The following is a 14,634-nucleotide window of genomic DNA, read 5'->3' on the forward strand; positions in this document are numbered from 1 at the left end:
TTGTAATATATTATTCTGTAAAAATACCCCACCATCTTTCCATAAGTTGTATTCCTTTGTTTTTACATTTGTTGAAACCCAGTAACTAATTGTATTTAGTTTGAAATATTAATGCTCTCTATATTCCAGTATCAAAAACAATGGTCCTAGACCTGAATTGGATTATAGAATTAATCAAATTTATAATTGTAGGTTCCTTATTGTGAGCCTTCCTTCACTTGCTCATAGTATTCAATACAAACATTTAGACAGAAAATGCAACAACCCAGGATGACATGTTGGAGAATAACCACATTTTTATTGTACCAAATTTCAGTAATTGTTTTGTAAATCAAAAATAGTTCATGACACTTAGGTACATAAGGAGGATGCTCAAAAGAATGTGCAAAGGAGAAGTGCTCAGGAATTGAAAGGGGTGAGTGAAAAAAGCAAGAGTTGGTGACGTTTTTAAAAAAAAGACATGCACACGTTCATTAATTCCAGTCACTCGTATCTTGGCCACATATAAGATTTACACATAGTACATTTCATTACTGTTTAACCATCAAAATTCTATTTGTATCACGTTTTCAGATTAGAGTTTATGCGTGGTCCAAGAGGGTATATGGGGGCGACGATGTTTCGACCCGACTTAGATGCTTAGGGGTTAATGGGAGCCTCAGCATGCGGGTCTTCTTCAGGACGGCAGGGCAACCTCAGTACCAGAATGGTGTCAACCTCCTAGGTATAAAGGGTATGGTATAAGGGTTGTGCATAATTCATGGACATTCCATTAGACGACTATTCTAATCTAGCAATGTCAGTGACTCACCCATGTGGAGATCAGGGTAGTCGGGCTAGTCAATATTCCAAGCAGGGCATCTTAAGATATGTCCCAGGTATATCATTCGCCAAGACCTACGTGTTCTTCCGTAGCTGATTCTTGATCTGTGTGTGGAGAGGCTATAATTAGGGCCCAATATCCATCATACGATGAGCTGTCTACTTAGTGTGGATAGGGCGACACCATTTACCCCATTCAATTGATCCGACCTTTTCCTTAATGGGTATATGGTGTGGTCACTGCAATGGTGTACCGTTTCCTTGGGAGGGGGGCAGCATCCTCACCTGGAATGAGAGGAGCTTCCATAAGTCAGATTGTTCGAATGAACATAAATAAAACAATTGCAGATATGGTGCACAACGTGCACTTACCCCAGTAAGAAGAGGTAAGGACTTCCTCTTCGTCAAAAAGTGCCGGTGAGGTCACTGTTAAAAGAATATACATAGACATTAGATGGGCCTATTCCTATGTGGGCGTCTGTTAGCCACCTCGTTTAGGCAGTATATCTAGGAGAGGGGGGCCTCTCACCTGCAATAGATGGCGTCTTTGCTCCGCTTTTGGGAAACCGTTCAAACGGACGTGCCACAGTGAGGACGTTATAAACGTTTCTCTGATGTGCACGTACACCAGTGAAAGCGCGTTCATGCACGCCAGTGACAGCGCGCGTCTATGGGCAACGGAGGAAAGACTACGGGACATCTGTACTAGTCATACAGTGCGGTTGCATGAGTATATCTGGATAATTCTTATTAGCGCGAATATTGGATATCTACAAAACACCGTTAGGATGACATTTATAAGTTGCCCTCTAGGGAACATATTCCAGTGGACATAAGGTGGTTCTAGTACAAGGTAGTAATACTCGACATTCTCATTTTGCGGGGTAAGGAGCGATCTTCCCAACATACATGGCTGCTATGTCATATCAAAGCACAATTAGGTTATATGTTGTACAAGTGGGAAACAGGTGATTTTAAGGCAACACTTTACTTTTTTACATGTGGGTTAAAAAACACAATTATCCTAACAACATCAATGGCGGCTGTGGTGTTACAGGTGTTTATACGGATTTGGTTACACATTGAGTTCCAAAGGTGCAGAGTTAATACAAGTTGTATAAGTCTTGCTGGAGGAACTAGAGGTCACTATGCATTGAAACATGTCATGACCACCACCGGTGTTGTCGGTGTGTGCTGGATAACAAGTCATCAGGGTCCTATTCCTCACGAGGACAATTTAGCTCATAGGGGGCTATGCATTTTGGGTTACTGTGGACCATCCTTAAGGTTACATAGTGCTCTAGCCATTAATCAGGGTAGAGACCTGTCTGTTAAGCTCCTCATACTCGTTGAGGCCATGTGTGATAGTATCGAACTGCTGTATGAAGCGGCACTCACGGGTGTTCAGAATGTTAGTAAAATCTCTGCCCCTGGGATTTGGTTTTACCTTTTCTACCACCCACCATTTGATGCTGTCAGGTTTGTGTCCAAACTTGGTGAAGTGGTCCACCAAGGGTGCCCCCGGTGTCTGGCATCTGATACGGCTACAGTGGTGCATAATGCGGCATTTGGCTTTTTGGATTGTTTGGCCTATGTACATAAATTGCATGGGCAAATTATAGCATATATGACCCCTGCACTATTACAGTTAGTATGCTCCTGTAGCTCGTGTGTGTGATTGTTGTGTGTAAATCGTATGGTGTCCTGTACCAATGGGCATGCTTTACACTGTCCTCATTTCGACCAGTTGATTACTACTGCTACTACTAATGCTAATACTAATACTACTACTAATAATAATAATAATAACACAGATTAATTTAAATCCTCACTGACATTGCTCAAGATTAAGCAATACATTGCTTTTAAAGTCTCAGGAAGAAACTGCAGCCAACCTACATTAGCAAACTAAGCAGACAGGGTGTAAAAGCTAAAGTACTAAACTCAGCTTTTAACGCACTCTACCCACCCACACTTCACTCTCCAGGATGCTTGGCGCTCTCATGCACATCACGAACAGAGAATTGCCAGTGCCCCATGTTAAACTATTAGTGGGGGGAGCTGCACTGGCCCAGGGACTTTGGCATTGCATGTGAACACATTTCGTATTCCATATACAGACCACCAAACACTTGCTTTACTTTGCGGCTTCTAACTTCAGCGGTTAAATTATAAAATGAGAGTGCTGACCAAGAATAGTTGTAAAAATGCAAATGTGTCTAATATCATTAAACAAACTTGGCCATGGAGATAGCCAGTGCTGGCTCTACTGATGTGTCATGTGCGTGTGTATTACTTTGGAACATATTTCATTTATTTCGTCCAGAACGAGTCCTCTCTGTTGCTATGCAACACGATACTGGCAGACAACATTACATGCTGGCATAAGTAAAGTGACGACTGGTTTAGGTGTTTCACCATGAAGTGACCCTCATCTGATTAATAAACATGTTTAATCCACTTTGCCCTGCTAAGCAAAAAAAAAGCCCGATACAAATATGCAAATTGTCAAAAAAGTTTTCTTCTGACTACCTTTTTAAATCAATGAACTACTGATATAAACTGATTTTCCAATGTTTATTGTAATACATTTGTCTAAAGAAGAACGAAATAGCTGTTTTCTTAAACAATGTACTCGTACCATTTGGCTGTCCATCACATTAAAAAAAACACAGATTTGTTTTCTCATAACCCTTTTTCTTGATCAAATCAAAAGTATTTATTTATTAATGTATTTATTTGAGAGGTTTATAAATAGTGCTACCTAGACCCAAGGCCATCAGAGCGCTTTACAATATTCGTGAACAGGTTCCAAACAGCTTTGAAGATGGTTTGTAAGGGTTGACATAGTGTAGCCGGACGAAATAAAACAAAACATCATTATAGGTATATCAGAGAGTAAGAATAATACAACAATATACCGTGGGGTTAGCCACAAATTTGCCTGGTGAGTGGGTGAAACAACCGTAACGAGTAATCCTGTCTGTGTGGTGGGAACATGAACCAGGTTGGTAGTGGGTTGCAGTTTTGTTCAGCAATAGATTTGACGTTCCATTTGAAACAAGTATAGGAGCAATTGCAGCGGAGATCTTTAGGAAGAGAGTTCCAAATCCTTGGGGCGTACCTTGAGAACGAACGCTTCTGGGTTGTTGTTTTTTTAAGTTTGGGAGGGATGAGGAGAAGTGATTTGGAGTTTCTCTGGGCAGTTAGTTGAATTTTCTCAGGGTCCGACTTCTTCCCTCTCTTGATAGTTTGTTTTTCAGATAATTCGGGTTATCAGTGTGAAGGGCTTTGTGGGTCATACAAGCTGTCTTGAAGATGCAACTTCCTTCTATGGGGAGCAAACTGAGACTCTTGAGAGCAGGTGAGATGTAGTTGAACCGTTTGGTTTCTGTGAAGAGTCAGGCTTCTGTATTAAGAGCTGTACTCATAGACTCAAGGTGACTTTTCCGGATCCCAGTGATGATGGCATTACCGTAGTCGAGCTTTGAGCAAGAGATTGTACTACAGTCTTTAGATTGTCAGGGGGGATAAACTGTTTAATTTTCTTGTGATGTTTTAAGGGGTAGAGTGCTGGCTGAGTTGTTGATGTGTTCTTTCATTGACATGCTTTTGTCAAGGATGATCCCCATGAACTTGACAGAGTTGGAGACTGAAAGAGAACAGTCTCCACATTCACAAGTCATTCCTTGGATTGGAAAAGGCTTGTTCTTGAGAGAATAGAGTAGAAGTTCAGTTTTTTTGGGGTTCAGCTTTAAGGGGTTGGCAGTTAGCCAAGATAGGATTGTAGCTTGTTTAGTGTAGTATTCAAATCACTACTGTCTCTATGAGATGATATTGTGTAGTAATGTTGTGTGTCATTGGTGTATAAGTGGTATTTGATACCCACTTGGTTCAGAATGCTTATGAGGGGTTCCATGAAGAAATTAAAAAGGGCCGTAGAAAGGATAGAGCCTTGTGGAATGCCTTGTGAAACTGGTAGTTGAGAGAGAGTGTGCCATTGATTCCAGGTCAATTCTTGAGGGTCTCATGTAAAGCCTGGTGATTAACTGTGTCAAATGCCACTGATAAGTTGAGTAGGATTTGAAGGCACGAATCGTCATCATCTAAGGTTCTCAGAATGTCACCTGATATGTTGAGCATAGCAGTTTTTGTGCTACAACCTTTTCTAAATCCTAATTGGAAGGTATTGTAGAGGTTGAATTTATCGATGGGTTGGTTGTATCAGGACACACTTTTCGATCGCTTTTGCTAAGAAAGGAAAGCTGGTGACGGGTCTGAAGTTGTTGAGGTCGTTAGGATCCACCCCAGGTTTTTTGAGAATGGGTGTGATTTGGACTAGTTGGAGAAAGTTAAGTACACAGCCTGATATGAGGGAAGCATGGATCATTTTGGTCCAGAATAAAGGGATGATGTAGGTAAAGTTCTGTACTAGGGTGGAGGGGAGGTGGTCGGGAGTATGGACGTGGGTTTCAAGTTTGCATTTATCTTGTGGACTTCACCTTCTGTTAATGGTTTGAGTTCTGACCAATTGGCATTGTTTTTAGGAAGGAGGAGATCATTATTGGCTTTAGTTATCTGTAGGTCACTCAGGTCTGAAGTAGAGACTCGAGGGAGAGTTCTTATGGAGATGGGTGCGTCGTCAGAGTGGGGAGGCTAAGGGAAGAGACTTGTTGAGTAGGCAAGAGATTGTTCAATGTTCGTTCTTTTCTCAGTGAAAAAGTTAGCTAATTCTTCACAGCATTCACTGGTGGCTGTTATTTCATGATGGTAGGTGAGGATAGTAGTTTCTTGACTCCCTTTGCCAAACATAGGAGTTACTTATGACCCAAAATTATCTTGTTGCATATAATTTTCAGTGCAAATTTCACCTGAATCATTGGTCAAAGGCATGTGCTCCAGTCGTGCAAGAACCTCTGTTTTAGTACCCCTCTTGGCCTTTCCCCAAGTTTTGTGTAAAGACAGCTGACATGGTGCCATCTTACTAACGGCTAGGCAGTAGCTCCTTTACGGCCATTGTGATAGAAGGCAGCAGGAGATAAGCACAGTTGCTTCTTGGTTTGTATTCTATCCATTTGATGTATTTTTGGTCTTCCTTCTGTTGGCCAAATGTCCTCAGCTGCTTATTGATTGAATTGTGGTGCTCTGTAACATTTGGGAAGGGTTCATTCACCACATATATTCAGAACCGTGTCAGTTTAGATGGCATTTTCCTATTTTTGCTTCTAATAAGCATCCTCATTGGTTTCACTCTGGCAGGGGGTTTCCAGCCTGTACTATACACCACCTTGTTGGTGACACGGAAACTAGAACTTTAAAATAGAGCCAGATTTGATGCTAATTTCAGCAGGAGAATCCTGGCGTAGGGTTTTTCAAAAGGGGCAGAGAATGGAAAGTGTCAGAATAAGAGGATTATGATCCACACCATCTTGAGACATAGCTAGATGTCAGTATTATAAAGCATATTTCGTGAGACCAAGATTATGTCAATTCACATATAGTGTTTATGAAAGTGTGAGTGGTGAGATAAATCAGATTCCTTAGGTTTAAGTGCTAACCAGATGCCGATCAATGCCTGTATACTCATCAATGCGATGATAGAATTAAGAATCTTAGTAATTTGTGGATGAGCACATTGATTTGTCCTGTCCCTTTCATATTCAAAAATACAATTAAAATCCCTCATGACTATTAACAATCCTGGCCAGCCTAAGAGACCTGTAGACATTGCATCAGACATCCGAGAATAGTCCTGGTTTGGCCTATAGAGCATGCAGATATTATAGGTGATTTGATCAATCTCAATACCCCACCTCCTTTATCTATCCTCCATTGTTCTACTGATTTTAAAAGGCGTCAATTTAGTGACAAGTATAGCCCTGCTCTATCAGAAACTCGCTGTTTTGTAATGATAGCAGATAAAAAATCAAGTTGCCTGTAAAGTAATCAGTCCTTTTAGGCTATCTCTGTAAGAGTCACAATCCAAGGCTTATATACTTTGATCGTTTTTTTTACAAGTCACCTTTTAGTTACATTATTGAGCCCTCTGCCATTCCAAAATGTAATTTTACTTATCACTGGGGGTGAGTTAAAAATTCAAGCTTTATAGACTGAAATTCTGTGTCGAGTATGTATAATATAAGTAATATAATTATTGAATATTATTAAATCCAACATCACCGATTCCTGCAATGACCTTTCAAAGTCAAAACAATAATCAAATTCAGATGACCCTCCTTTACATTTTTCAACCCTTTCCAACCTAGTGTTCCAGCTCCCCAACCCCGATCCATTCCACCCAAAATAGATCCCGCCCAGTGGAAATCACCACACCCATTGCCAGCAAAGAAGGGCGGCAGTTGGCTTACCTCGCTGAACATTCGCCTGGCATATTGAGTATATTGCAATGTGATGCTCCTTCTTGCTAATTGCATAGAAGTCCCAAACTGGGGATGATACATTTTTTATTACCGTTTTAGCTCCATTTATAATTTGCACCCGCAGTAAACATGGATTTTGATGAGATAGCGCAAATGACAAAAAACCAAGCAGATGTGAAAGGTTACACGACCGAGGAAGCTGAAAATATCTATTCACTTATAAAAGAAACCAGGGATTTAAAGACCAAGCCAGGTACAACAGTGCAATTGATCAAGCAATTACAGTACACCCTACGAAAAGAGATTAACCAGAGGCTTCACGCCACGACCCTGATACAGTATCATAGGGTAAAACGTATTCCTAGGGGGCTGAGAATCTCATTGCGACCTATGTTGTTTAAATTTAACAAACCATTTCTCGCACGGTGGTTTGCGATATTAAATAAGTGCTCGCTAGATTTAGTACTCTTGATCGTTGAAGAGTTGTCTAATGTTCTAAAAGAGTTGGAGGCTGAGATTAGTGACATGAAAACAGAATTGTCAACACGCATGTCTGCTGAGGACATGGATAAGACTCTTAAGGAGATTCATGAAAAACTAGAGGAATACACGAAAGAAGTTCATGAAAGGAAACTGCGCAAATTTAAGTGTGATACGCTAGATTATAAACTTGATGAAGTGTATAGTTGGGCAGATAACTACGCGCAAAGAAGGGTGTTTAAAAAACCAACTGTGAACACTTCAGAGGAAAGTTTGGCCACTGATCAGGATACTTTACCCACACGTCCCCCAGTAGAAACAACAGTAGCGGGTTTAAATGTAGAAGGAGCGACAAGCAACCTTAACAGACAGCCTTTTTTAGAGGGAGGCCACACCTCCAATCATCCACCGGACGAACACACACAAAACAAAGCAAACGGACAAGGAAGGGACAAAGGGGGAAAAAAACAAGACGCAATAAGACGCAACCCAAAGAGGAACTGATCATGAATATCTCTGACATAGTTTTAAGTCCCACACAAACAGCAGTATTGAACAAGGGCATGTCTTTTGTGCCCACCTACCAGAGTAATGAACTTGAGACTGAGGTCTCATTTTTTAAATTTATGAGAAGATTGAGACTTAGATGGTTTTTTCATCACACAGCTCTAGAGAGTCCTGAGTCTATAGCAGAGACCCCACGATCCAGTAAAGTTTTCAAACCAAAAAGCTTTTTTATGTCACCCACATCACATAAGGCTTTAGACCTTTTTGAAACATTGGTTAAAAAAGACCTTGCAGAACTGAAATATCATGGAAATACAAGAAGAAATTTGACGAAGCAAGAGACTATAGCACTTAATGAATTGGTCTCAAATGAGGCACTCACCATAGTTGCCGCAGATAAGGGAGGAGCACTAGTGGTGCTCAACTCTGCCCATTACCATCTTAGGGTAGACCAACATGTGAAGGACACCAACACTTATGTGCAGTTAGAAGCAGATCCCACTATAGAGTTTCAGAGAATTTTGTCTGAGATTTTGAAAAAGGCCACTAATTTAGGTTGGATTGAAGAACAGACACGGAGGTACCTAACCACTGAGCATCCCAGTCAACCGTATATATATATATATGCTGCCAAAAATGCACAAAGACCCAAAAGACCCACCGTTCCGGCCGATTGTGGCAGGATGCGGGTCATTGCATGAGCCACTAGGGAAATATCTTGACTATTTTATGCAACCTTTGGTACAACAATGGTCAACTTTTGTACAAGACACCACTGATTGTTTAAAAAAATTGCAGAGAGTTACATTCTCTGCCGATGAGGAGTTATGGTTGTGTACTGTTGATGTATCAGCGCTTTACACCTCGATCCCACATATGGAAGGGCTAGAGGCAGCTGAATGGATGCTTTTGAGACACAAATATGATAAGAGTCAAAACATTTTTCTTCTTGAACTGTTACAATTTTGTTTATACCATGGGTACTTTCATTGGCAGAACTGTTTTTTTCTACAAAAGACAGGCACCTCTATGGGGTTTACTGAGGCACCGACATATGCAAATATGTTCATGTCCAGATTTGAAGAGCAGCACATATTACAGAAGGTTGAGTGGCAGGAACATCTTGCTTTATATCTGAGGTATATTGACGACATATTGATAGTGTGGAAAGGATCAGAGGAGAAGTTAGGAGAGCGACTTCATGAGTTAAACGAATGTCATGCATTGATTAAATTCACACACCATCAATTCTGAGCAGATAAGCTATCTGGATATACTCATACAGAGAAAAGGGGATACACTTGAGACGAGTGTATATAAGAAGCCCACTGACAGGAACAACGCCCTGCATTTTGACAGTTTCCATTCCCAGTCTTTAACCCCTTCAGTGCTAATGACAAGGGTAACTCGTCATGGAGTTTCCATTGATTTCAATGGAAAGTCAATGGGAATCAACAATGAGGCTTAGCATCCAAGTGGTTAAAGAGACATCTACCCTTATCACAGTTGATCAGGGCGAGAAGGATTTGTTCGGATGAGAACCAAGGGTTTGCCACCATTAAGAGTATGCGACAGGATTATGAGGAGAGGGGCTATCCAGAGATAGTGCTTGAACAGGCTGAGAGCAGAGTGAGAACTATGTCCAGAACCACGATGTTAGAGAAGAGTGAGAAAGTGAGAGGCAAGAGAGAAGTTTTTGTACTCAAATTCTCCACAGCCGCAGCGGCCATCAAAAAATGCATACAAAAAAAATGGGAGATAATAGAGCAAGAACCTGATTTTAGGCAGGTATTCTTAGACAAACCACTGTTTGCTCATTCTAGATCCAGGAACCTTAAAGAAGTATTGAAAGGTCATAGACAAGAGGCCAAGGATTTAGGACAAAAGGGTATGATGAAGTGTCAGAATTGCGGACAATGTGGAAACGTGTTGGTAGGAAATACATTCGCACATCCTCAAACTGGTAAAAGGATAACATTGAAACATACATCTGATTGTAATTCAAGTGTTTTGATATATGCGATCAAATGTCCATGTGGACTTGTCTACGCTGGGAGAACGGCAAGGAAAGTGAAAGTTCGGATGACCGAGCATAAAAGCATTATACGTACCATGAACATGAAATCCTGTTTGGCTGCACACTAGAAGGAATTTGGTCACACAATACCTCAGTTAAGATTTACTGTATTAGAGAGATTGGTGGATGCACCACATGTTGATGTAACGAGACTTTTGGCACAGAGAGAAACGTACTGGATAAAGTCCCTTAGGACACTGATTCCCTATGGACTTAATGACAAGATAGAGTTGATCTGTTTTTTGTAGATGTAATGTAATACACTGAGTTACATGTTCTAATGCATATTGTACGGGTTCACAATCATATGAATGTGGTATTAGATTTCATGCTCATAAAACTTCACGATTGAATGCTGATACACAAAACACTTTTATTTTTATTTTTATTTTTCATTTTTAGGGGATTTGTATAGGATCATATATGAGAGCAGTTCAAATACATAGATTTATTTACCACAGGTATGGACATCGCTTTGTAGGCAGCATTTTGGTGCATCAACAAGTAAACAAGTGTCTAAGAGGAGACACACTAGTTTTGATATGATATCCGGCCCGTGTTTAGTCTACAATAGACTTGAATAGATATGCGCCATCTTGGACAGGGTTGGTGTTTTTGAGTTCGTTTTCCATGTTTGTTTCACACATGACGTCAGACGCCAAGTACAGGCACATTGAGAGTTTTCGGTGACACGAGGACAGCGTTTTTGACAAGAACACGAGTATAAGGCAGTTTAAGTGTATTCCATGACGGCGAAATAGGTAAGAACTGGGTGCTTTTATGAGGCAGAAGATTTTTAATATGCGTAATTAAGAGTACGAACTGCAAGTTTATGCGGCGCTATTATTACTTGTGTATTTCAGACAAGGGAAAGAGAGAGAGTGGAAGTAGTGCTGTGGACATTATAATTGGATATTTCACCAGAGACAAGTGAGTGGCTATTAGTCATTTCTTGGACTAGTCAAGCCAAATAATAGAAAGCACAACTTTGGGTTTTACATACGATGCTGTTCCCTTTGCAGAAGCTTAAGAGAAGGTCGACAACAGTGTTCGCATACGATACATATCTGTTTGACTTTGGGCGAGTGAAGGTAGGAGCGAGATTAAAATAGAGGCATGATTGGTGATTTTTTGGAATTACATGGTTTTAGGTGAAGGTTTTTTGGGCACTAGCAGGTGCATGTTTTGGTTTCGATCACTTTGACACTTTTAGTACTACTCAGTCACTTTTGAATTTTTACGAGCATGATAATCAAAGATACACAACATTTGGGAACCTAGGTGGTTATTCTCTGGTTTCTGTCAGACTATTTTTAGTTTTCAGTTTTTAGTGATGTATAATTGATTAAACTTAGCAAGATGTGTTAACGATTTATATGTATCTTACACAAAGTGACAGATTTTTATGTTATTTGTAGAGCATTCCCCTGATGAAGGTGCATGCCGAAATGCATTGGGATATGTCTTCATGGGTTGACATTTGGAGTTTTCTATGAAGTTTTCTTACGTTCGAAAGTGATGAAAAAAGAAGAATAAAAGTCTTTTGAAGAAGGCAAACCAAGAATTGATTCTTGTTATTGTATTTAGCTTTGATTTTTTACTTTATAATGATTGTGCAATGTGATGTTTAACATGCTTTAGTCCATTCATTTTTTGAGCATCTTTTCCGAAATATTTTCCAAAAACTGTTGGTTGAAATATACAAACACATTTGAGAACATTGATATAAACGTCTGCACCACGTAATAGTGGGCCAGTGGACAGTGCATCCCATAACACAGGTTTCTGTGGATGTCACATTTTTTAGTGTGCCACTTCCAATGCCAGAAGAACTGGAGATAGGTGGCTGTATCATTTGCTTCTCTGTAGGATGTATGCAGGGATCGATGGGGGTCTTTCAAATATGGAAGCCAGTGGTGATGGTGGTGGAATCACGTCCCTCTGAGAAGGTTCAATAGAAGGACTCATCTTGGTGTCCTCTGCCCGCCCTCCATACCGGCAGTCACGGACTTGTCATCATTACTGTCAGTTTCCATAATTCTAAGACTTTCATGAACTTTCCTTTTTCTTTGTCTATTGGGGTGGGGTTCGGGCTTCGCAGGGGTCCAATCAATTTGCAGATCATCATAAGGGAGGCTTGGATAAGATGATGGAGTGTTTTAGAACACTTCTGGATCAAGAGGAACCTCTGCCAAGGAGAAGCGCTGAACAGCTCTGAGGAGGAGTACTGCCCCTGCTGTGCGTTGCTTTGCTGGGTTGGCTTACAGTTGCTGCTTCTGCTTTGGAGAGGACAAATACTGGACGCTGCTGTGTATCCTGTTTGTAAAGTTTGTTCAAGGGCTTGTGTGTGCTTGCCTCCTGCTAAGAAGCCTCCAGGCCATCAAAGACTTCATCTTCCACATCGCTGAATTCCACTGCTGGGATTTCTGAACTGCCTTGTGATGCCAGTGCCAGTTCTGCGCCCTTGTAGGTGGTTTTGCTGCTTGAAACCATCATAATTGGGGCATCACCTTTCGAAGGCCTGTTTTTTCCGATGCAGCACTGCAGTGTGGGAGAAATTTTCGTGCACAGCTGCCATGTGGCTGAAGAAATCGTTTTAACACTTGCCCGTGGCAGACGATAAGGCGGTAACCTGAGTTCAGTGCACCCTGTCTCCGAAGTCCAAGAACACTGCATTGACTCCGATGCCGGCCCTGCTGAGCAGCTGAAAGAATAGACGCATCGTAGGACCGTGGCTGAAGAAATCGATGCAGCTCATGCTTGCTGCTACCGCATCTACTTTTAGCGCATCCGGATTTCCATGCATCACACCAGTGCTCCATGCTTTCTGATGCATCCCTCGCAGACCAGAACCATCTTGGATTTCAATGCCTTGCTACCCCTTTCAGTCTGGATTTGACACAACACTTCTCCTGCGTGCAGCAGAACTGAATTATCACCTCACATGGGACTCAGGAACTGATGCAAGCTGTTTTGCCTTGTGAATTATGACGCGTCTCCAGGTACTTTGTCTAAAATCACTGCATACATAGTTTTCTATGGACAGAATTGCTGAAACTTATGATATTTTGAGTTGTGTATGTTGGATTTTTATTGTTTGTATCTTGTTTGGTTTAGATAAAGACACTTTATTTTTCTAAACTGGTGAGGTGTCCATTTGTAGTGGTTTCACTTTGTTACTGTGTATGTTATGTATGAATACTTTACATATTGTCTCTGTGATAAACCTGACTGCTCTAGCCAAGCTACCAAGGGATTGAGCAGGGGTTATACCAACTAGAAGAAAGGGCCCCTACTTGGACATGAACTAAACCTGCCAAATAGAGACCCCCATTTCTAACAACTACCACTAATTCAGCAATGCCAAAAAAGAAAATAATGTCAACATTAACAATTCACCAAGCTCAAACATACCAATGTATCACACATTAATCCACCAAAATACTTTAACACTTCGCAGAAAAATGTCAAATACAAAAAAACTAATTTTTTGCTTGTTGATCAGAGGCCATTCCTAAATCAATAGATATTTTAACAAAACATATATCGCAGATACAGTTGTTTAATATATACTAGTACTGGCTGGCTGGCAGTGGTCTGTGGGCAGACTAGGCTCAAAGTAAAATGACAAACAAATAGCACAAAATTAACAAAAACACACAACAGGTTTAAAAACAGACCCTAAATTCTCCCAACCTGTGCAAACATTTTCCCTTACAAAACACTAAACAAGTTAATGCAAAAAGGCCTCTATAGCAACTCCAGGGGGCCCAAAATCAAGTTAAAAAATGAAAGAAAAAACAAAAGAGGCAAAAAATACTCGTGCATGCCAACCATCAAACCACAAACGTATTCAAACATTCTTTAACTTACTTGATTTCTCACAAAAATAAAATCATTAAAATCCAATGCTGGATTGCGCAGAGATTGCAGACAAATAGAGCAACCCTCCTGCTCCACAATCCCGATGAAAAGTGATCAAGGATGGACATAGCACTAGGAAGGGCCCTCAGGATAGGAAGAGGGAGCTGGAGTCTCTCTGGCACTTCCTTCCTGTTGAAAAAAACTAAAATAAAAAATACATTTTTCACTAAAACTCTACCTGAAGCATCCGTTTAGGTAGAATAGTTTTTTTTATTTCTTTTTAAAATTTTATTTATGCATTTTCAAAAGTAAAGACCATCATACAGTGATCCAGATCAGGGCATTGGTACAGCATGAGCAGATCAGAGAAAAATTTGTCTTACAGATCTCGGTAGTACAAAAATACAATGGTGCAGATATACATCGGCATGGTAGTTACTAATAATACATTATGCAGCCGTAACAGTTAGAGCAATCTTACAAAATGTACCGGGCATCAAATGT

At 40.6% G+C, this 14,634-nt stretch overlaps 1 long non-coding RNA gene across 2 annotated transcripts; it reads right to left on the bottom strand.

Moving 5' to 3' along the window:
- Positions 1 to 369: 369 nt before the first annotated feature.
- Positions 370 to 1,451, bottom strand: LOC144761924 (uncharacterized). 2 transcript variants are annotated; one of them, XR_013595950.1, is made up of 4 exons: positions 1,352 to 1,451; positions 1,195 to 1,248; positions 812 to 1,107; positions 370 to 720 (listed from the first exon to the last, which is right to left on the bottom strand). It is a non-coding gene; the product is annotated as an uncharacterized LOC144761924 (long non-coding RNA). The 2 variants fall into 2 exon arrangements; XR_013595949.1 differs by having other exon boundaries at positions 370 to 1,107.
- Positions 1,452 to 14,634: the final 13,183 nt, after the last annotated feature.

Source organism: Lissotriton helveticus, chromosome 6 (genome assembly GCF_964261635.1).
Source record: "Lissotriton helveticus chromosome 6, aLisHel1.1, whole genome shotgun sequence".
NCBI classification, from domain to species: Eukaryota; Metazoa; Chordata; class Amphibia; order Caudata; family Salamandridae; genus Lissotriton; species Lissotriton helveticus.